Source organism: Hyperolius riggenbachi, chromosome 1 (genome assembly GCF_040937935.1).
Source record: "Hyperolius riggenbachi isolate aHypRig1 chromosome 1, aHypRig1.pri, whole genome shotgun sequence".
NCBI lineage: Eukaryota > Metazoa > Chordata > Amphibia > Anura > Hyperoliidae > Hyperolius > Hyperolius riggenbachi.
Genome location: NC_090646.1, coordinates 79,542,281 through 79,566,336, shown reverse-complemented (window position 1 = coordinate 79,566,336; position 24,056 = coordinate 79,542,281). Strand labels below are relative to the sequence as shown.

The following is a 24,056-nucleotide window of genomic DNA, read 5'->3' as shown; positions in this document are numbered from 1 at the left end:
CTGCCAGACTGCTAACCAACCAACCCCGTCACTGCCACATAACGCCAGTCCTGCACTCCCTTCACTGGCTACCTATAGAATGGAGGGTCCTATTTAACGATCGGCCTACTGACATAATCTGAATAATCTGGGCCCTGGATACATGAAAGAAATGTTGCAGCTGCGTAGCAATCTCCGCATTCTCAGATCCACAGGTTCTAATAATCTAGTCATACCCAGAGTCCACTTGGAAACTGTTGGTCCCAGAGCCTTCTGTCAGGACAGCTCCATCCCTGGCCGTGTTTAAATCCAGACTGAAAACCCACCTGTTCAGTTTGGCATTTGCAGAAATATAACTTTTGTTGTATGAATACTTCATCCTACTACCAATTACTGAATCTGAGAGAGCCTAAGCGCTTTGAGTCCTATGGGAGAAAAGCGCTATAGAAATGTTATTGTATTGTATTGTATTAATATTACTTGTGCACAAAAGCAAGTGTGATAACTTTTATGGGTAATACAAAGTAGGAAAACATATTTTTATTGAATGTGATGTCAAAGTTTTATTCCACTTTAAGCCTTGTACACATACATGAGGCCTGTTGCCCAGCTAGAGCTGGATCATCCACAAAGCAACCTAGGCAGCTACCTGTGGCCTGGTGGGTGTCAGAGGGCCCAACTGACACTTCCTTTGTTCCCTTTCCCATTTCAGATTTTGAAAAGAACCAAAGGGGTAGCCAAAACTACTACCTTCCCTGGGGCCCTATCTCATCTTAAACCATATCTGTGCCCAGCACAGACGCTATTCTTAGAAGCAGCTGCACAAAGCCTTTTCTGCACTTTTGTCTGATAACTGTGACCTATCTGGGTTGAAGGCTACCGATGTGCTGAGGTCGGCAACTCTTGCGGCTCATCTACTGGAGTCCCTGGACTGAGAACAGGTATCTCCAGTGAACAAGGGGCAGGAGTGCTCGCAGAACCAATAGCGTGATCAAATAGGTACTGGAGAGCTCCCACAGAACGGGTCTGGTACTGCAATGACCCCAAAACCAGGTAGTTAGGCGAACAGGCCAGGAAAGAGTAACGGAGTGGATCCTTGTACAAACAGGAGGTCAGCAACAGAGCGGGTTCTCGGACAAGCATGGGTCAGCAACAGTGCGGGTAGTCGTACGGAGCAGGGGTCAAAACCAGAGCGGGTAGACAGACAGGCTAAAGTCAGCATCAGAAACAGGAACAGGCAGAAAAAGTCACATGACAGGAAATACGTCCGGGAACTTGCTGCAATATTACAGCACTGGAGCCATGCACTCAGCAGGCTTATATAGGCCGTTTGGCACGAGATTGGCTTCATGGGTCATGACGTGCGCATGCACATGCGTACTTTCACGCGGAAAACATGCGCATACGTCCGTCTGTCTGCGTGCCGCGGGAACACGCCCACCCCTACAACTTCCGGCACAGAGGCTTAAACGCGCCTGTGAACACACACCGCCAATCCCCCTTTATTGAAGGACTGACGACATGCCACCGGACACCTGCGGACACCCGTTTGTGCCAGCCGCCGCGCCTGCCCAGGTAACTGACCGTGACACTAACACACCAGCAGTGCATGGAGTTCATCCTACAGTGGGATGAAACTACATATTAACAGGAAAAAAAATCATCCAATATGAAATTACTTTGTAGATGTGGCTTTTGGCCTTCACTATCAGATTTAGGAGAAATGTGATATAAAAAAAAGGAAAATAATATTTCTGCTGGTTTCCATCTTTACTGTTTTTCCGTGATGCCAAAAGTGATGTCATTTGTGCCTTTTTCATTTTTTTTCAACCCAGTATTAATTTTCCCTCCCTGCCGCAGCTTACTAACCCTCCCACTGCAATCATCAACAGGCTTACATCACTGTGTAAACTGTTCGAGGGGGGGGGGGGATTAAATTACCTTCTGGTCATAGTCTCCTGATTCTATCTGCAATAGGAAGCTCTCTGTTATTTGCATGCTAAGATAAGCTTTCTGTATCTAAAAAAACACCTTCCCACAACCCCACTGGCATTGCATAGTTCCTGAAGGCAAAATCGCCCATACCAGGGGAAAAGAAAAACAAATGGAGCATATAGGGACTTCTTTTAGAAAAAAATGGGGTTTTTACATACATGCATACCTGGAGTGATGTGACATGATGAAAAAAAATAGGTGCAAGTAGTGCTAGCCCTGCTAGCAAATTGTCTGAAGTCCCTTTCTATTTTCGAGTACAGGAAGAAATTATCTGCGCAAATGATCTTGTCGAACAGCTTACAAAATTCATTTGTTTTCCTGAAAAATAAATAGAAGCCAAGAGTGTGTGAGAGAGTGAGTAAAGCTTTCAATTAAGTTTTAGTACTGGAAAGTTCAAAGGGACATTACTTCTGTTTGTTTTTAAGATCAACAAGGTGGGTTAGTCACCACTGCTCTTTAAGGGACCCTGAGCAGAGGTTAAAGCCCGCGAGGTCCTACCGTGTGCTCTGGATCCCCTCCTTGGTTCTGCTGGTGGCTCTGGAAATCTGGCGACTTCGGCGTGGTTCAGTCTTTCGAGTGCCGGGGGTGCCTGGATGGGCCACGTATGCGCGACTTCAGCCGAAGTTGCCAGATTTAAGGAGCCGCCAGCAGTACCACGGAGGGGACCCGGAGGACACCAAAGGACCTCGTGGGCTACGGGGGGCTGGAGGAATCATCAGGTAAGTCCAGATTTCCTTTTTTAACCTCTGCTCAGGGTCCCTTTGAGAAATAGGTCTCAAAATGAAGCACTTAGGCTAAACATAAAAATTTGAGACTGTTATTTTTACCTTTATTAGAACATTCAAATAATGATCTCATAAGTTTATTTTCAGTTCAGGTTTGCTTTAACAAAGCCAATAGAGAAGCTCTGCTACTATTGCCCAATTCTTCCCTCATATTTCTTCCCTGACAACACAGTAGAGTGTACTGAGTCCCTGGTGTTGAAGGCAACAGCAGAAATTTTGGACATGTCAGGGGTCCCCAACCTTTTCCGTCCCGGGGACCACTTTCTGGCCAAATTTTTCTCCGGGGACCGGGGTGTGTGTGTGTGCGCGACCTAGTGGACAGTGCCGTGCGCATTTCTACAGTGCGTATAGTGTGCGACACGCAAAAACGGTAGAAGTGCACAGACAGCCCTTCTACCGCTCCCATCATATGCGCTGCACAGCAGTGCGATGCGCTATCACGCTGCTGCATGCATTTTTTTGGGAATCATAGCGCAGATTCATTCACTGTAGTGAATGGGATCTGCAGCACATAGTAGTGCAGATGAAGTGCGTTCATACCCGTTGCGTTCCGATCGCACAGCCATCTGCACTAAATGATCTGAACGAGGCCTAACAGTTTATACAATACTGTAACATTTAATAACAATAATATTCATCCGGTTCAGCCTACAGGTGTTTTTACCTCAAGGACGGAAGCAATTTTCCTCTGTAGCGCACCTGTCATTAATTCGCCAATGACTTTATCAATACTCATCACACGTAGATAATCTATATCTTGTTTTTTTCGCCACAAATTACGTTTTTTGTGGGTGATACTTGCTTTCGGTAATTACTTTATTTTGTATGCATTTTATAGACAAATACAAAAAAAAAAGGAAAAAATAAATAATATACTATTTCTTCAATTCCATCAACTATAGTTTTAAAATAAGCAATGCTACTATAAATAAAACACACCCATTTTATTTGGTAATGCCTAATGATGTTGATCCAGGGATTTTATCTGATTGCCATCTGGAGTCGGGAAGGAATTTTTCCCTTTTGGGGCTAATTGGACAATGCCTTGTAAGGGTTTTTTCACCTTCCTCTGGATCAACAGGGATATGTGAGGGAGCAGGCTGGAGTTGTACTTTGTACTGGTTGAACTCGATGGACGTATGTCTTTTTTCAACCAAAATAACTATGTAACTATGTAACTATTTGCCCATTAGTCCCAGCTATCCCGGCTATCACAACATTTAAATTATGTCCCTAGTACAATGTCTGGTGCCAATATATTTATTTGGGTTCTTTTTTTGTTTTTTTGTCTCATCAATTGTAAGCCCTCATGTACTAAAATAACAGTAATATACCCTTGTGACATACATATAAAAAAAAGTCCCTAAGGCAACTATTTATGGATTTTTTTTTTGTCTGTGTTTTTTTAACATCTGTTTGCTTGATAACCAAGGTGGGTGGGGGAGGCAGCTTTGAAATACATTAATTATATATAATTTTTTCATTAAAAATTTGTGGTGTGTGTAAATAAAATTTTCGCTACTAGATGGCAATAGAAACATTTCCTGGATTACCAGGAAGTGTTTTTTTTTTTTTTTTTTTTTTTACTTTCATTCATGTACTTTATTATGAATGGACATGGCCCCTGATCGGGGTCATTTATTCATTACAGGCACTGCAGTTTGGTTCGTGAGAATTTCAAAGGGTGTAAACACCCCCAAAACAAAGTCCCTCAAGCATGCCGGTTAGTTAAGACTTCCTTTGCCTGAGTTCCGGATAACAGGGACTTTGGTGTATATAGAAGGTGAGAGAACGATAAGAAGTAAAACTCATGAGAAACGTTTAGTGCATCAAGGCCTGGGTGACAAGTTATCCTATACAATGTTTTCTACTTTTGTAGGTGACAGAAAAAAATTGCTGATGGGCTAGGGTTGGGAATAACTGTAATGGGTGGAGGGGTCGGGTTAGTCAAGTTCTAGGGTTAAAGCGAGATTCAGACTTATGCAGTTAGGCCACTACATCAGATCAAGGCCATTGGAGGACACTTACTCCCAATTTGAATCAATTGAATTGTGCTCATGGTCCTTTCCAGAATGGAGTATTCTATACAAAGTGAGCCTTTCAAAGATACTAAACCCCCATTTATCCTAAGTTGGCAAAACGACCTTAAAGAGAATCTGTACTCTAAAATTCTTACAATAAAAAGCATACCATTCTATTCATTATGTTCTCCTGGGCCCCTCTGTGCTGTTTCTGCCACTCCCTGCTGCAATCCTGGCTTGTAATTGCCATTTTTATGCAGTGTTTACAAACAAAAGAGTAGCTCAGTGTGTGAGTCATACAGAGTGTGCAGGGGGCCTGGGGAGGGTGTGTATAGCTTCTATCCAATCACAAGCAGCACAGCACATTCCAGCCTGACTGCCTGAACCCGACACAGCCGACAGAGGAGAGAAGATTAGATCATATAACAAAGATAATACAGCCACTGTACAACTAGAAAAGGCTTGGTGTCAGCACACAGAGAGTATCTGATTATTGATGATCTGCAGTATCACCAACAATACAATGCAGTATCACCAACAATACAGATGTATACCTGATTATTAGTGATCTGCAGAATCACCAATAATACAAGTATAGCTAACCTCTGGACACCTATTAATAGTTTGAAGAAACCTCACCAGAGGGGCTGGTGAGGTACTATCAGTACACGATGCATGCACTTGCGTACAAGCTCCAGCAAGCTGTAGAAACAATACTGAAGAGGCTGAATCTCCCGAGGAGCGGGTGATTCAGAATATATTGCAGGCAAATGAACACCCGAGGGGCGGGTAAATCAAACTGTACTGCAGCCTAAGAGATACAGTAATACTAAAATGACAGATACCTAGTGAGCAGGTAATTAAGGCTGAACTATAGCCTAGCTGAGTTGCTTAACCAGCGGAGCTGGCGCAGTAAACACCTCACCAATGGCGAGTAGAATGGTCAGGCAGGCAAGGGTCGGTAACAGAGAGGTACGTATCGGTACAAAATCGTGAGACAAGAGAGTAAACGGAAATCAGGCAGAGGTTCAGCAACTAGAAGATACGTATCGGTACAGAATCGTGAAACGAGAGAGTAATCGGTAATCAGGCAGAGGGTCAGCAACGGGTAGGCAACAGGTAGGCAGATAGGCAAAAGTACAGGATCAGAAAGCAGGATCAGAGTCAGAGTAAATAGCCAAGAGTCATACACAGGAGATCAAATACAGTAGACAATATCCTAATCTGGGTGTGAACTCCTTGGCATCAACACCCAGGAACTAGTCTATAATAACAATAGCAATATCCTAGACTAGGTGTGAAATCCGTAGCATCAACACCAGGGAACTAGCCTAAGGTCTGCACGCTAACACACAAGTATTCACGACAACAGACAAAGCTAAACTGAAGCCCGGAGGCTTATGAAGCAGAGGAGATCCCACTGGCACGCCTCTCTAGCTCAGCCAATCCTGGGCGCCGTGGGACTCCTCTGACGTCAGCTGACCTGAATAAAGGTCCTGTCTGTGTGCGCGCCCGCGCAAGACAGCGACCCTGTGTGCGGAGGAAAGCCCCGTCCTTGGCGTCCTACACGCCGAGAAGACGGGGAGAGGCACAGAGACGGCTGCGGCGGCGGAAGTGTTCGCCGCAGCCGAGGACCCCTAGACCACCTCCGTGGAGGCAGCTGCAGCGGCGGCGCCTCTCGCCGCAGCTGCCATTACAAGGCTGCAGTTAGACAGAGCACATTAGAACAGGTATAGGAACTTATAGGATATAAGAAATAAGGATGAACATTTTGTTACAGAGTCTCTTTAAAGGACCACTCCAACAAAAAAAGTAAGATGTTAAAATCTGACAGAGCTGACAGGCTTTGGACTAGTCCATCTCTTCATGGGGGATTCTCAGAGTTTTCTTTGTTTACAAAAGCATTTTCTGTTCGCTTTAACTGTTAAAATAGTAAGATACCAGCCTCCCTACTCACTTGCACCCTATTTTGGTGGTTAGACTTAGCCAATGCTGTGACGGACATTACGGAAAGTCGTGCGCGTAAACGCCAACGATTTTCGTATGGCCCCACACAGTTACTGTCAGCCCTGGGTAGAATAACAAATGCCTTTCTTTGCTCTTCTTCTGAGAGCATGGCAGGAGTACATCCCTCCCCCACATCCTGTTCAGGTCAGGAAAGAATTCACAAGTGGCCAGACCACCTGGGGAGCAGCCATTTGGTCACATAGCTCATGTTCCACCAAACCAGCTCAAACTGGTTGAACTTCAAATTTCCCTCCAAGCTTATAGCTTCACACAATGGGAACATTTACTTTATTAATAATTCAAGATGGGTTTGGCACAGAAAGACAACAAACACATTTCCTGATACCCAGAAATCAGTTCTATCACTCACATGATTTATAATTTTCTGGCTATCAGGAATCAATAGAGAATCCACTTTATCCGGCCTGCGTAGAGCGAATGCGACAGACTAGGCATGCATAGCCTCGTTTAATAGAGGGTCGCGAGCAGTTTACGAATATAGTCTCGGATTTGCGATACGCCACTCCTGGGCCGAGTCACACAAATTATTAATAAATGGGTACATTCCTTGCTCTGAGTCTGTGGGTGGCAACCTGCCTGCCAGGAGGTAACCCTGCCTCAAACACACCTACTTTCCAGGTAGTGACCGCCCCAAAACTCTGGTCAGTAAAAAGCGTTTGCAAGGAACTCCACCCAGTTCTCCAAATTCCATCGACTAAGGAACATCTAAGCAGGCGCTAAGGAGAGCCAGCGCCTGCAGTGTACAAAGGACTTTTAAAACTGAATGCCTACTTTTAAACTGGACTATTTTCTTCATGCTTCAAATGGACTGCTCAGCTAACTAAGTAAGAACTTTCTGATTTTATTCCTTTTATTTTTAAGCTCTGTGTTTTATATGTTAGTAGGTGTATATAACTGTATGTAATGCATTTGTGTTATTAAACGTTTAAAAAATCGTTTAGCGGTTATGACCTGTTGCTGAATATACACAATCGTACCTATTCTCCTGAACTCGCTACCCTGTGTTTAATAGAAGTATACACCTTTATAACCCGTATGCGTGAATCCGGCTCAGATAGTCAGATCTGACCCAGGTTCCTGCATACTGCTAAGGGTTAATAGAGCGTTCTCCAAATCCTAGTATAATTACAGTAGCGGGCTGTGTAACTCGCTTGGTGGCAGATCTTTGAATTGTATGTGTGTGGAGTGATTCGGTTGGTATCAGAACGCTCCCTTCGCGAGACAGTTCATCAAATTGCGAACGCGGGTTACCCTTCGTGATGAACAAATGACCGTGTAAGAGGATTTCTGACGCTGATCGACTGACCCACCCGCAGACCGGCCTAGCGGTCTGTGACATTTGTTTGGCAGCTTTTTGGGATTTGTGTATGTTCAGAACATCAACGGCAACGTTATTTGATTAACCTGCCAGAACAGATCAAAAATCTGTGGTCGATAACCGGTGCATTACCATTTATATAGACTAAACGTGTAGCACAGAGTTCCCCCCCAATCTCTTTTCCTATCCTATCTTTTATTTGGCAAGAATGGCTGCAGCAAGATACAAAAAAATGGCAGTGCCAGACCTAGTGAACTTGTGTGAAGAGAAAGGCATTGTGACTTATAGGAAAAAGAAAGCGCAATTGATCGAGGACTTGTTGCGACGGAATACCCAGCCGGAGCAGATGCTGGGAGAGCACACTCCTGGTTCAGACGGTGCTGTAACTGGGGCAGAGGAAAGTGAGCGGTTGGAGCAAAGCAACCCACTTCCAGACCCAGAGGAAAACGGTACCTCGTCTGAACCGGTCGCTGTAACTGCTGAGGAGCATGGTGGCCGGCAGGAGCCCGCCCATGCCAACCATTCCTGTGTTCCTGAGGCTGGAATGCAGCATGCTTTACAAAGACTGGCGGACACAAATCCTGAGCTGTACATGCAGATTGTCAGAGAAAATGCTGACCGGGCAGAACGCCAGGCTGAACGGGAATCCTCAGAACGCCGGGAGCAGGCAGAAAGGGAAGCGGCAGAGCGCCGGTGGCTTGCTGAGAGAGAAGCGGAAAGAGAGGAGAGAGCAGCCGCACGCAGACATGACCTTGAAATGGCCAACCTGCGAACGCAAGGCCAAAATCCCTCGCAAAGTGCTCCGGAACCGCGGCCCACAGCAGGCCCGTTTGGGACTCCAAAATTTAAGTTCCCAGAAATGGAGAAGGGAACCGACCCGGACACTTATTTACACTCATTTGAAAAGACTTGCCGTCAGCGTCATCTGCCCCAGGAGCAGTGGGCGAGATATCTGACACCCAACTTGCGGGACAAAGCGCTTGAGGCGTTTGTGGACTTACCCGCTGAGAAAGACAATGACTATGAGGCGATAAAAGCTGCAATTATCGCCAAATACCAGTTGACCCCAGAGGTCTGTCGCAAAAAGTTTCGCTCCCTGCAGAAAGGCCACACCGACTCTTACACCGACCTGGAGAGTCGCCTGCTGACTGTGTTCAGGCAGTGGTCACGGGGCCTCAAAAAAGACTCTCACCAAGGTCTGGAGGACCTCATCGTGCAGGAGCAGTTGCTGAACTGCTGCACTCCAGATGTCCGGCAGTTTGTCTTGGAGCGGAAGCCTGAATCCGCCAAAGCTGCCGCAGAACTTGCAGACACTTTTGTGGCCACCCGTGTGCCGGACAGCCGCAAACCTCCAGTGCCGAGCTGGAGAGGGGGGAGACCTATGCAACCCAGCTCTCCTCCCCCTGCGAACCGTGGGAATCGGGTCCCACAGCCACAGAGGCCGGGAGCTGCACCTGCTGCTCATTCGTCTGATGCGACATATGTTCCCAAGTGCTACCAGTGTGGCGATCGAGGACACCTCAAGTCCGCCTGTCCAAAGGCAAAGATGACAGCGCCAGGGCCCAGTCAGAGGCTGCCTAGCAACCCCTTTTCCTCCCCATCGGCTCTGGTTGTCGGCCAGGAGGGCACCCATCGCAGCTCCGATAACCATCAGCTTGTACGGGTGAACGACCAGATTGTCACTGGCCTCCGAGATACCGGCGCCGACATCACCTTGATTCGTTCCCACCTTGTTGCGGAACAGGACATTATCCCTGACAAGCACCTCACCCTCACAGGAGTGGGGGGCACCCTTTCCCACATTGCCCAGGCTCGTGTGGAGATTGACTGGGGTGTAGGCCCCCAAGAGAAAGTAGTCGGCATCTGGGATAATATCCCTGTTCCCGTGTTGCTGGGAACTGACCTGGGCAGGTTAGTGTCGTATTATGAGCCTGCCGCCAGCCAACGGGAAACCCCTGCCAACCCTCAGGTACTGTGCACCCTTGGGACTGAACAGGAGAGGGGAGGGGATGTGGTAGTACCTTCTACAGAGGTACTGGGTTTGAATGTACAGCCATCCAATCCTGGCTTTTCTGCTACAGAACGTGACAATGATGCTCTCAATATATGTGTAACTAATGTAAATGATGACAATGATGGTGATGATGTTATACCTGTGTTAGCAGTGACTCGCAGCAGCACTGCTAAGCGCCTGAGCTCGGAGCAAGCAGGAGGCGCTGCCGCCCCCCCTCCTTGCTCCAACCCCAGGGATAGCACCCCTCAACAGCTGGCCACCTATACCACAGGCCAGCTGGCTGAGACTAACGGTTTTGTTCAGGCACTGAGGGACGATCCCAGTCTGGAGTCGCTCAGAAGGCAGGCCTCTGAGCCACTCGCAGACGGTGCCAGTTTTAAAGTGTACTGGGAAGGTGGGAAGCTGTATAGTGAACCGATACAGCCCACCACCGAGGGGACAGGCCTGGATGCCAAGTGGCTTGTGGTACCAAGGGCCTACCGAGGGCATGTGCTGAAAGCTGCAGATGACATTCCCCTGGCAGGACACTTAGGGATCCACAAAACATTTGATCGCATTCAACGGCATTTCTACTGGCCTGGAGTTCGGTCAGATGTGACTAATTATTGCCGGTCATGTGCGGTGTGCCAGAAAGTTAAGAAGGGAAGAACCTGCAGGGCTCCTCTTTGTCCGCTGCCAGTCATTGGTGAACCCTTCCAGAGGGTGGCAGTTGACATAATAGGGCCCCTGCCCATTCCAAGCAGCTCTGGGAAAAAATACATCTTGACGGTGGTGGATTATGCCACCCGCTATCCAGAGGCTGCCACACTCTCCTCCCTAAGGGCAGACAAAGTGGCAGATGCGCTACTTGGCATTTTTTCACGAGTAGGCTTCCCTGCTGAGATGCTCTCAGACCAGGGACCACAATTCATGTCTGACCTTATGGGGGCTCTCTGTACGAAAATCCAAATGACGCACATCGTCTCCAGCCCCTACCATCCGCAGACCAACGGCCTCTGCGAGCGATTCAACGGGACGCTGAAGCAGATGCTTTCAACGTTCGTCGAGTCGCAAGGGGGGGACTGGGAGCGATATTTGCCTCACCTGTTATTTGCGTACCGAGAGGTGCCACAGGAGTCCACAGGGTTCTCACCCTTTGAACTCCTGTACGGAAGGAATGTCAGAGGTCCCTTGAAGCTGATCCGGGAGACGTGGGAAGGGAAAGGTGACCCCACCGACTCGTCCGTGATTGATTATGTCCTTAAATTCAGGGACAAAATGGAATCACTCATGGAGGTGGTAACTGAAAACATGGCCCGGGCACAGGCCAATCAAAAAATGTGGTATGACCGCAATGCCAGAGACCGAGCATATGAGGTAAATGACAAAGTGTATGCGTTACTCCCTGTAAAGCAGAATAAGCTTCAAGCCGCATGGGAGGGACCGTACACTGTAGTGAAACGGGTAAACCCTGTTACCTACTTAGTAAACATGGGGGGTAGAAGGCAAAAAAGCTTCCACGTGAACATGTTGAAGGCCCACAGAGACAGAACGCAGTATGCTTTGCCAGTGTGTAGCCAGCTGGAACCAGGAGAGACGGATCCCCTTTTAGATTTACTGGCCGACACACGGGGGTTCGAAGGTGGCGTCAATGTCAACCCCCAACTCGCCCCCTCCCAGGAAGCGCAGCTGCGAGAGGTGATAGGAAGGCATAGCCAGACGTTCACCAGTACCCCCGGGCGAACCAATCTCGCTGTTCACAGGGTAGACACAGGAGCCCATCCGCCCCTCCGGCAATCTGCCTATCGCATCTCTCCTGAGGTACAGGCAGATATGAAGAGAGAGATAGAGGAGATGTTAGAGTTAGGGGTGATTCAGAAATCCTGCAGTGCATGGGCCGCCCCAGTTGTCCTCGTCCCCAAAAAGGACAAGACAACTCGGTTCTGCGTGGATTACCGAAGGCTGAACGCCATCACCACCACTGACGCCTACCCCATGCCTCGCATCGATGAATTGTTGGATAAGCTGGCTACTGCGAGCTATTTAACGATCATGGACTTGAGCCGGGGGTATTGGCAAATTCCTCTTGCACCCGACGCGCGGGAAAAATCTGCATTTGTCACGCCATTCGGCCTCTTCGAGTTCACGGTGATGCCGTTTGGCATGAAAAATGCGCCTGCCACATTTCAGCGGGCTGTAAACGACCTGCTGGCAGGGATGCAAGACTTTGCCGTAGCCTACCTGGACGATATTGCCGTGTTCAGTACCACCTGGGGTGAACATCTCAATCACTTGTCGCAGGTTCTAGAGAGGCTGTCCTCTGCCAATTTGACAGTTAAACCCAGTAAGTGCCAAGTTGGCATGACAGAGGTACAGTATTTAGGACACCGGGTGGGAGGCAACACCCTGAGACCTGACATTGGGAAGGTTGACGCCATCCTAGCATGGCCTCGGCCTATCACCAAGAAGCAGGTCCAGGCCTTTCTAGGCACAGCAGACTACTATAGGAAGTTTGTCCCAGCCTATAGTACCCTGGCCAAGCCCCTGACCGATGCCACTAGTAAAAAGCACCCCAGGATAGTCAGTTGGACCCCGGAGTGTGAGGCTGCTTTCCAGGCCTTGAAGTAGGCGCTAGTCAGCGCTCCCGTGCTTCAAGCCCCGGACTTCAGACGTCGGTTCCTGGTGCAAACCGACGCCTCTGACTACGGACTCGGTGCAGTTCTCAGCCAGGTAGACGAGAAGGGCGGGGAACACCCTATCCTCTACCTGAGCAGGAAGCTGCTTCCCCGAGAGGTAGCATATTCAACCACCGAGAAAGAATGCTTGGCGATCGTATGGGCCCTACAAAAACTACAATCGTACCTGTACGGTCGCTCTTTCACGATCATCACGGATCACAACCCCCTTACCTGGCTGAATCGTGCTGCTGGAACCAATGGCAAACTCATGCGTTGGAGTCTGTCCCTGCAGCAGTATGACTTCACAATCCAGCATAAGGCGGGGAGTCGGCACCAGAATGCCGACGGTCTGTCGCGCTGCGGAGAACCCGTTCAGTAGCTAAGCGGCGCGTAGAGCGGGTCATGCAGACCCACTCTGTGCGTCCGACTGGTAGGGGGGAGATGTGACGGACATTACGGAAAGTCGTGCGCGTAAACGCCAACGATTTTCGTATGGCCCCACACAGTTACTGTCAGCCCTGGGTAGAATAACAAATGCCTTTCTTTGCTCTTCTTCTGAGAGCATGGCAGGAGTACAGCCCTCCCCCACATCCTGTTCAGGTCAGGAAAGAATTCACAAGTGGCCAGACCACCTGGGGAGCAGCCATTTGGTCACATAGCTCATGTTCCACCAAACCAGCTCAAACTGGTTGAACTTCAAATTTCCCTCCAAGCTTATAGCTTCACACAATGGGAACATTTACTTTATTAATAATTCAAGATGGGTTTGGCACAGAAAGACAACAAACACATTTCCTGATACCCAGAAATCAGTTCTATCACTCACATGATTTATAATTTTCTGGCTATCAGGAATCAATAGAGAATCCACTTTATCCGGCCTGCGTAGAGCGAATGCGACAGACTAGGCATGCATAGCCTCGTTTAATAGAGGGTCGCGAGCAGTTTACGAATATAGTCTCGGATTTGCGATACGCCACTCCTGGGCCGAGTCACACAAATTATTAATAAATGGGTACATTCCTTGCTCTGAGTCTGTGGGTGGCAACCTGCCTGCCAGGAGGTAACCCTGCCTCAAACACACCTACTTTCCAGGTAGTGACCGCCCCAAAACTCTGGTCAGTAAAAAGCGTTTGCAAGGAACTCCACCCAGTTCTCCAAATTCCATCGACTAAGGAACGTCTAAGCAGGCGCTAAGGAGAGCCAGCGCCTGCAGTGTACAAAGGACTTTTAAAACTGAATGCCTACTTTTAAACTGGACTATTTTCTTCATGCTTCAAATGGACTGCTCAGCTAACTAAGTAAGAACTTTCTGATTTTATTCCTTTTATTTTTAAGCTCTGTGTTTTATATGTTAGTAGGTGTATATAACTGTATGTAATGCATTTGTGTTATTAAACGTTTAAAAAATCGTTTAGCGGTTATGACCTGTTGCTGAATATACACAATCGTACCTATTCTCCTGAACTCGCTACCCTGTGTTTAATAGAAGTATACACCTTTATAACCCGTATGCGTGAATCCGGCTCAGATAGTCAGATCTGACCCAGGTTCCTGCATACTGCTAAGGGTTAATAGAGCGTTCTCCAAATCCTAGTATAATTACAGTAGCGGGCTGTGTAACTCGCTTGGTGGCAGATCTTTGAATTGTATGTGTGTGGAGTGATTCGGTTGGTATCAGAACGCGCCCTTCGCGAGTCAGTTCATCAAATTGCGAACACGGGTTACCCTTCGTGATGAACAAATGACCGTGTAAGAGGATTTCTGACGCTGATCGACTGACCCACCCGCAGACCGGCCTAGCGGTCTGTGACAAATGCCGTTCAGGAAATGCTTTTGAAAACAAAGAAAACCCTGACAATACCCCATGCGAAGATCGACTATTCCAAAAGGTCAGCGCTGCGTAATATGTTGGCGCTTTATAAATACAATAAATAAATAAAAAATAAAATAAATAAAACCTGACAATTTTTTCACATTTTAACTGCTTACTTTTTTTGCTGGAATGGTCCTTCAATTTTGAACTTTCCATGGAAGACTGTGAAAACTGTTATGAAACCTTAGCCAAAGTTAGTTTATATAGTACACATGTAGAGGTCTCTTTGAGACTGTTACACAGAACATAATTAATTAACCAACTATGTAAAGGTAAACAGAGGCGCCAGTAGGATAAAAAAAGTAATTTATTTATACACTCCCAAGATTCGGTACAACGCATTTCGCAGGAATTACCCTGCTTCATCAGGCAATATGGAGTATACAGCACTGCAGGTCTAGGACTAAGCCTTAGTAGAAATGCATTGTACCAAATCTTGGAGTGTATAAATAAATTAATTTGTTGATACAACATGATTACTAATTTGTGTTTACTTGGAGGAGATAAGTCCACCTCTGCCTCATCTATTTTTAAACATTTTACCTTTTTGTATCCTGCTGGCGCCTCTGTTTACCTTTACATTGTAGAAGTCATCCCTTGGTGGAGGGGTGATACCTTTTTTTCTGATCTACGGAGAGTGACTTCTTAATCCTGAGTGAGGACAGGTCTAATCTCATCTTCTGTTTATACAGCGGTTGCCTGAGTGGTAACCCTCTTCTGTGAGTATAACCGTAAGGAATGTACATGTGACCGCCGGCCCTGCCGCTGACTCACATAATGCTTCCGGCCCTGCCGCTGACTCACATAATGGCTCCGGCCCTGCCGCTGACTCACGTGCTGCGCAGTCCGGCAGGTGGAGGACGTGTTCTCAGTGCGTGCTCCGCCGATGTAAACAGTAGCCACGTGTCTGCCTGCGTGTCAGCTGACCAGCTGACACGCTGAGCTTCTATTGGTTGATTTTAGTTCTGTTTGTTTCCGATTGGTTAGTCCTTGTATTTAAGCATGGTGAGCGCCCCCAGACATCGCCAGTGATAGCTTATGCAGTGGCTTGTTGCTGAGACTGCGCTCACACTCTGATTGATCCTATTGCCGACTTTGCCTGTACCCTGACTGAAACTAAAGCAACAGTACATCTGGGCACCCGACATTTCATTGCCTTGCAGAAAACATATGATGAACTGTAGCCAGCACCCAAATCAAACACCTGGCAGTGGCACCCAAAGTGGCCTATAGATGCTAATTTGCATTCAATGAATGATGTTGCCCACATTAACCGGCACGCTATTCAACTGCTCAAAAGGATGATGTGGAGGAGATCACATTTAGACAACCAGATCAGAAGCACAGATATAGGTTTGGGTATCATCAGCATTTAGGTGATACTGGAAGCTGAACAAGCTAATAATCTGACCTCCATCTCTGACTAGAAGAATTACTGCCACACGGCTTGAAATATCCGAGGTTGTTCAACAATGCGGAGGTTGCTAGGAGATTATAAAGATAAATGTGAATCTTCAGCAAATTTGTGTCTCATTAATGATGGCCAGTCATTAAGAACATGATAAAATATTGGCAGGCATTCAGATGAAATCCCATCTATCAGCAGATGTGTGCTGGAATGAGGAGAGCAGAGTACAACCAAGAGGCCAACTCACTGCAGTCAGATTTTTTCTTTCTCTAGTTGTACTGCAGATTTTTTTTTACAGTAATAGAGACCGTCACCACTTATGAGCTGTGCAAGAAGCAATGTCCACAACTGCATTGGTATTGTATCATAACCCAGAGAAATCTACTTGTGTTCTACCCTCACAAAAGAATATGGGTTGAAAGAGGAAGATGGCTTTATCAATAAAAATAGAGGAGGGGGGGTTGCGTGCCCAATTTTGGCAAGTAGACTATCTGTAAATGTACTGATATTTTATGTTTTGAAAATTACAATGGCAAGTATTTTACTAAAACTAAACCTAACCCTATTATCACACAGAACACTGACGCCTAATCCCAACCACACCCCCCTCTGGTGCTCAATCCTAACCACCCTCTGCCGATGCTTAAAGGGAACCTAAACTGAGAAGGATATGGATTTTTCCTTTTAAAATAATACCAGTTGCCTGACTCTTCTGCTGATCCTGTGTCTCTAATGCTTTTAGCCACAGCCCCTCAACAAGCATGCAGATCAGGTGCTCTGACTGAAGTCAGACTGGATTAGCTGCATGCTTGTTTCAGGTGTGTGATTCATCCACTACTACAGCCGAAGAGATCAGCAGGACTGCCAGGCAACTGGTATTGTTTAAGAGGAAACATCCATATCCCTCTCAGTTTAGGTTCCCTTTAACCCTAACCCTCCCCCCACGCCTAACCTTAAACCCCGCCACGCCTAACCCTAAACCCCCCACTTCTAACCTTAAACACCCCCCACACCTAACCTTAACCCCACCCATGCCTAACTTTAAACACACCCACGCCTAACCTTAACCCCTCCCATGCCTAGCCTTAAACACACCCCCACCCATGCCTAATCTTAACCCCCCCCCCCCTCCCCCACAAGCTTAACTTTAAAAACATGCTCACCCATGCCTAACCTAACCGCCCTCCCCACACCTAAGCTTAACCCTTGCCCCCCACACTTAACCTTAACTGCCCTCACCCCACGCCTAAGCTTAACTGTACACCCATGCCTAATCTTAATTATTTCAGCCCGCGGATTGTTTTCACCTTATGGACGAGAGGAATTTTCACATTGCAGCGCTTCTCCCATTCATTCCCCAATAACTTTATCACTACTCAACACAACAAAATGATCTATACCTTGTTCTTTTCGCCACCAATTACGCTTTCCCTGAATGGTACATTATGCTAAGTATTATTTTATTCTAAATGCATTTTAATGGTAATAAGAAGAAAAAAATTGAAAAAAATGCATTATTTATCTGTTTTCGCCATTACAGTTTTAAAATAAAAGTAAAACTAAGGATAAAAGCCACACATTTTATTTGCCCATTTGTCCCTGTTATAGCAACGTTTAAATTATATCGCTAGTACAATGGCCTCAATTCACTAAGCTTATCTCCTGTCTTTAATAACTTTTCTAGAGTTATCACCATGGTGACAAGGCATGCAGTATTCAGGAAACAATTTACCTCAGGCAAACCTAAAGTTAACTCTTCTGTCTTTAAAGTAAGTGTCCAAGCAAATAAAAAAAAAAGATCCACTTACCTGGGGCTTCCTCCAGTCCGGCGTCTTCTGCGCTCCACCGCGCGGGTTACGTGGTCCGGCCGACGCCATCAGGACGGTACTGCGCAGGCGCAGAACTACTGCAAAAATTTCAAAGCAAAATGTGAGAAGCGCTGATAATTTCCACAAGGTTATATCTATTTAATTCAACAATAAAAAGATCAGAGGAGGATAAAAAATAAATCAAATTACAGTAAAAATTATTATTTCAATAGTATTCCATATGACATACCACACTCTTACAGCATTCACTCAATCAAACATCCTGAGAGCTTGCTGATGGATATCTCAAAAAAAGGGGAGAAAGGGAAAATTTGGTTATAAAAAATCACTATAAATAAGGTGCACCCATAAAACATATACATACATATATATATATATATATATATATATATATATATATGTGTGTGTGTATGATCAAAAATGTCTCCAATTCAGATGATTATCATAAAAATCGCAAAAATACTAACAATCCTAAATGAGGGATAATAATAATAATGATATTGCATACGATCTGTATAGTCCCTACTTCTCTTGCACTGGTCCCGAGTTTTTTCTAACTTCCAGAGTATCCAGGTTAGATGTAGGTATCCAGTCATATTCAAATCCCATATAGGGCAATATACCACCTGATTCCTGATGAGCTATTAAGCACAAGGGAACCTCACAATACTTTATGGATGGAGTATACTCCTCAGTCCGTTCTTATATATCCTGTGGGTACAAGCACCAACCTTAGGTTCACGCAGCAGTAGTCCTAGAGGAGAGGGGGACTGTCGACTGCATCCACCTGCCGTACTGTATAGCCAGGTGACGGTCGCAGACCTTTTCAGGAGCCGCACATCAATCCTCGTACTCCGCGGTGGCTGCCAGTTGCACTTCCTGGGTCAGGGTTCAGATCAGAGACGTCACTTCCGTGCGTCTCGCCGCTACTTTCCTGCGTTCCACCAGTCTTACGCTGTTCGCTGGTCTCACTTAGAGGCTGGATATTCTGCGGCAGATAGTTCCAATAGATCTCATGGGGCGTCCCACTTGATTGAGTGAATGCTGTAAGAGTGTGGTATGTCATATGGAATACTATTGAAATAATAATTTTTACTGTAATTTGATTTATTTTGTATCCTCCTCTGATCTTTTTATTGTTGAATAAATAGATATAACCTTGTGGAAATTATCAGCGCTTCTCACATTTTGCTTTGAAATGTTTGTGTGTAGTTGGGGATAGGGGTACCCTAACATAGTGAGGTAGCAGCAGACAATTAGTAGGAGGAACTCTTCCTTCTCCTTTCCTCCTCTAGAAATTTTCCTCGGTTAAAGCTACAATTGTAACCATAAGCGCCACCTAGATAGTACATTCCTTGTGCAGAACTACTGCGCCTGCGATAAATGTGCGATAAATAGGCGATAGTTATTCGTTATTTTTTCTCAAAATCACAATTCACCAGGGAAAAAAGGGGGTGTGACCATTCGTTATTTTAGATCTATTCTGCGGTCACATGCTGGTAATAACCTCCTCCTCCTACCCACAATTCTTTACTTCCAGCATCCAGAGAGGCAAAGTATCGCATGAAAATCATTAACACCGCATAACTACCGACCGTTTATCGCATCCATATCGCTCCATTATCGCCTGCTACCGAACACTCCTCTCTCTATCCTCTCACAGTGGTAAATTGCAAACAAAGTGTTAAAATACCGCATGAGATAAAATACCGACCTTTTATCTCTTACAACTCTCCTCTGGTGAATTGAGGCCAATGGCCTCAATTCACTAAGATCATGCTGGAGATAATAAGGCAAGAGAAAACTTGCCACCACACAGTGAGAGAGTTATCTTATCTCCCCATTCCTTAAAGAGACACTGCAGCGAAAAAAAAATTTATGATATCATGAATTGGTTGTGTAGTACGGATAATTACTAGAACATTTGTAGCAAAAAAATATTCTCATATTTTTATTTTCAGTTATATAGCTTTTTTTTTTTTTTTTTTTATAACATTGCATCAATCTCTAATATTTGCAGTTTACACACTACTCAACATTCTAAATGTTTTTACAGAACAGGCAGTGAACTTTTGACCTGTCCTGAACTGTTCTCTGCAAAAGAAAAACACAATACAGCTGAGATAACAACCTTCAGAAAACAGAGCTCTCTGTGACTTTGAAAGTTGTGGAGCTCAATGCCAATTTGCATAGATAACTGGAGTTTCTTAACTCTTCCTGTACTGGAAACAATATTAGACTTATGTCTCTGCTCCTAATGCTTTATTTCTTAGCTGTACTATAATATTTTTTTTTTTTTTTTGCTTCATTGTCTTTTGAAGTTACCGCCTCTGTAGTTTAGTTACCTCCTCTGTAGTTATTTTCAGAATTCTCAAGTTATTTTAAGGATTGAAGAATTAACTTTAGAGATCTCACCTTAACTTAAAGACAGAAGAGTTAACTTTAGGTTTGCCTGAATACTACATGCCTCATCACCATGGTGATAACTCTAGAAACGTTATTAAAGACAGGAGATAAGCTTAGTGAATTCAGGCCTTATTTGGAAATAAAGGTGCATTTTTTCAGTTTTACATCCATCACTAATTACAGGCCCATAATTTAATAATAATATACCCTCTTGACATACATATTAAAACATTTTTAGTCCTTAAAGTCTGTAGATGTAAATTTACTATTTGTACAATAAGTACGCTAAATAGGAAGTAATGACGCAGGCATCTCATTGATGCCAGTGATCACGTGGAACTAGAGGGGAGATGAGTGAATGGAAACCTTGTTCCCATTCATTCATCTAACGATCGTCGGCGGAATCGGCGGAAACAAGCGAGCGGGAGGGAACACGGCGGCAGTATTAGAGAATGATCCCTGTTTTTAAACAAAACAGTGATCATTCTTGGTGGACAATCACGGATTGGCTCAGGATACTTCTGTCCCCTGCCATCAACCACCCCTGTCACTGGGACCATCGCGAACACGGGCTTCTGCTCACACGATCGCGTGCACAGCCCCGCAGACTGCACAGACGTGAGTCTCACATCCCTGTGGCTACAGCAGCACCTGCCGCCGATGTGAGACTCACGTCCGTGTGGCTCAAATGGTTAACACCCCCCCATGCCTAACCTAACCTTTCTCCCTCTGCAAAAAACCCCCCCGCAAAAACCAGGGCTGTGGAGTCGGTCCAAAAATCCACCGACTCCGACTCCTCAGTTTAGGATTCCACCGACTCCGACTCCTCGACTCCGACTTCTCTAATTTGCATATTACAATTTTGTTGATTAAAAGTATGTAACATAAAATTCGTCTCTTAACTGCCAACGCTTAGGAATTTTACAAGACAACTGAAGTGAGAAGGATATGTAGACTACTATATTTATTCCCTTTAGACTAAAACTAGTCCTTGGTAAGAGTACTTGTAAAAGGTACAAACCGGAACAAAGAACATCTATCAGGCCCTAGGCAATGTAACTGTGGGTACATGTAAGAGTGATGTGCAGGTACTCTGCAGGGGAATAAGGAGATTCTTCCCCTATTACACATTCTTCATGCACAATCTGAACCAGGTTTATGGGTGATAGACAACAACTCTGTGTTCAATGTGCTCAACATTCTCATTGGATTCCCTGCAGCTCTGTGGGGAGTGCATATGTAGAGTATAGTACTACTGTGTAACAAAGTAAACCTGAGACAGATGAAATTAAAGTTTTATACATACCTGGGGCTTCCTCCAGCCGCCTTCAGGATAATCAGTCCCTCGTTGTCCTCCTCCACCACCTGGATCTTCTGCTATGAGTCCAGGTACTTGAGCCAGTCGGGCGTAGTGCGCATGCACACACTCCACCGCCAGGAGCATACTACACCTGTGCAGCACTATTGCGCAGGTACAGAATGTTCCTGGCTGTGGGAGCGGCATGCGGCCGGACTGCGCTAACTGGCTGAATTACCAGGACTCATAGCAGAAGATCCGGGTGGTGGAGGACAGCGAGGGACTGATTAGCCTGAAGGGGGCTGGAGGAAGCCCCAGGTATGTATAAAACTTTACTTTTCATCCGTCTCAGTTACCCTTTAATTTGTAGTCACCAAACCAAATTTTAACAACATATCAAATTATTTGATTTCATCAGCAAAGGGAGTGCATACATTGCAGAATTATTTCCATCTCGTTGACCATCTCTATTAGTGACACAGCTACACATCAGGCTTTATTCTTACAGCATAGATGTTATTTAGTATATATAAGAGATTCCTGTGTACACATCATATATACAGTCACAATCAGATATGTATATCTGACCTTAAAAATACGGGGACTGCTTTATTGAAGCAGCACAAGTAACTAATTTTGATTGGTTTATTTCATTTTTGTGGACTAAACACAGCTATTACTGTATATATACTGTATATATACATTATTTTTAATGACTATTATCTGATAAATAGAACATTTTATCATATTTTTTATTTTAATTACAGTTACAAATTCATTAGGAGTCGGAGTCGGTGCATTTTTTCCCGACTCCGACTCCAGGCACCCAAAATTGCACGACTCCGACTGCACGACTCCGACTCCACAGCCCTGGCAAAAACGATAATTATCAAAACGGAAAAAACGATAATTATCTGCACCCGCTATTTGTAGCCACAGATTTCATAGCGAGAAGACCCTATGTCTATTATTTAACAAATTTCACGCTATAGATAATAATTTGTGTGAACTAGAAGAGCTTGTAGTGTCGGCACTAATTGCACCAATGGACCTTTAAAGGTGATTGGACCTTCCTGTGGTGTGCACACGTAGTAGCAATATTCCAATGTAATAGTAGAGAGCAGACGATGCACTATCCACAATGCTTAAGAGGTTTATTTGTCCACCATCAGCAGCACAAGAAAAACAAGCAGCATACAAGTGACGGCCTAACAGCCATTTCGCGATAACTCGCTTCCTCAGAGACCAATGTCACGTGAAATGGCTGTTATGCTGGATACACACCATGCGTTTCCGCGTTCGATGCGGCCGTCGATACGCGTCGATTCGATTATTTCCGACATGTCCGATTCAAGCTTCGATGGATTGTTAGGTCGATTTGCCATACTTTACATGGCATTCGACCTAAAAATCATCGAAATTCGTTCGGAAATGTTTGTAAATAATCGAATTGACGCGTATCGACGGCCGCGTGCGACGCGGAAACTCATGGTGTGTATCCAGCATTAGGCTGTCGCTTGTATGCTGCTTGTTTTTCTTGTGCTGGTGATGGTGGACAAATAAACTTCTTAAGCATTGTGGATGGTGCATCGTCTGCTCTCTACTATTACATTGAAATAATAATTTGTATGGGCGCTGATAGTATGCACCCACATTTCCTGCTTCCTTTCTTTGTCTCAAGGCTGCATCTAAGGAGTCTTCGCTAGCCAAACACTTATTGATTACCACCCAATAAGTCAACATGATCCCCCCTCTCCGATTAGTACCTGATCATAATGGGATCGATTCCTACCACACAGAACACATCAATATTCAATGGATTTCAGAAGGAAACTTCAGCGTGGGGCTCCACATTGGACTGCTATAGACCGGCTCTCCCGAGCAACAGGAAGGAATTTTCATTGGTCCATCATGAACCAGTAACAATCCTCCCAATTGCTTAGGGACTGAGCCCACTAATGCAGTTGTATCCGCTTCTATCCGCTTTTCAGCATCTCTAACATTGATGTGTAACTGAAAAGCGGACACAACTGCGTCAGTGGGCTCAGGCCCTTAGGATCCCCATTTTTTGCAGTCCAATGGCGATCTCCATGCTTTTGCCTGGCATCAATTGGTTTACCCACGGTGCAATTCTGTTTACCCCCAGTGTTAACCCACGATTTTAAATCTATGAACAGTTCACACCTCATCAGTTGTGCTGTGATGCAGTGGATCAGGAGTGTAAAAATGCTCCCCCCGAACCTTGCCGTTGCTGGGGTGAGATGCAGAGGCAAACATGCATCAGGCGCCACAAGAAGTTAAAGTGTAGGGCACGTCTGAAGGGAGGAAGGAAGAGAACATGTCGCTAGCTCCAATGACAAGTATTGTATGCCGCAGCTGCCACGCCCTGCTTGCTCTGGGGTGGGTTGGGGGAGGGCGTGATTATGAGCTAGTGCAGGGGGAC

General features: G+C 45.6%; 1 protein-coding gene and 1 long non-coding RNA gene across 4 annotated transcripts in view; one reads left to right on the top strand and one right to left on the bottom strand.

Annotated features, from left to right (window-relative positions):
- The window catches only part of CTBP1 (C-terminal binding protein 1), a 664,453-nt gene that overhangs the window by 63,702 nt on the left and 576,695 nt on the right, over window positions 1–24,056 (top strand). The gene's annotated exons all lie outside the window — the stretch shown is intronic.
- Window positions 2,147–24,056, bottom strand: part of LOC137563344 (uncharacterized) — a 65,784-nt gene continuing 43,874 nt past the window's right edge. Inside the window, exon 3 of the long non-coding RNA XR_011030324.1 lies at window positions 2,147–2,292. This is a non-coding gene — a long non-coding RNA (uncharacterized lncRNA). The remainder of the gene's footprint in view (window positions 2,293–24,056) is intronic.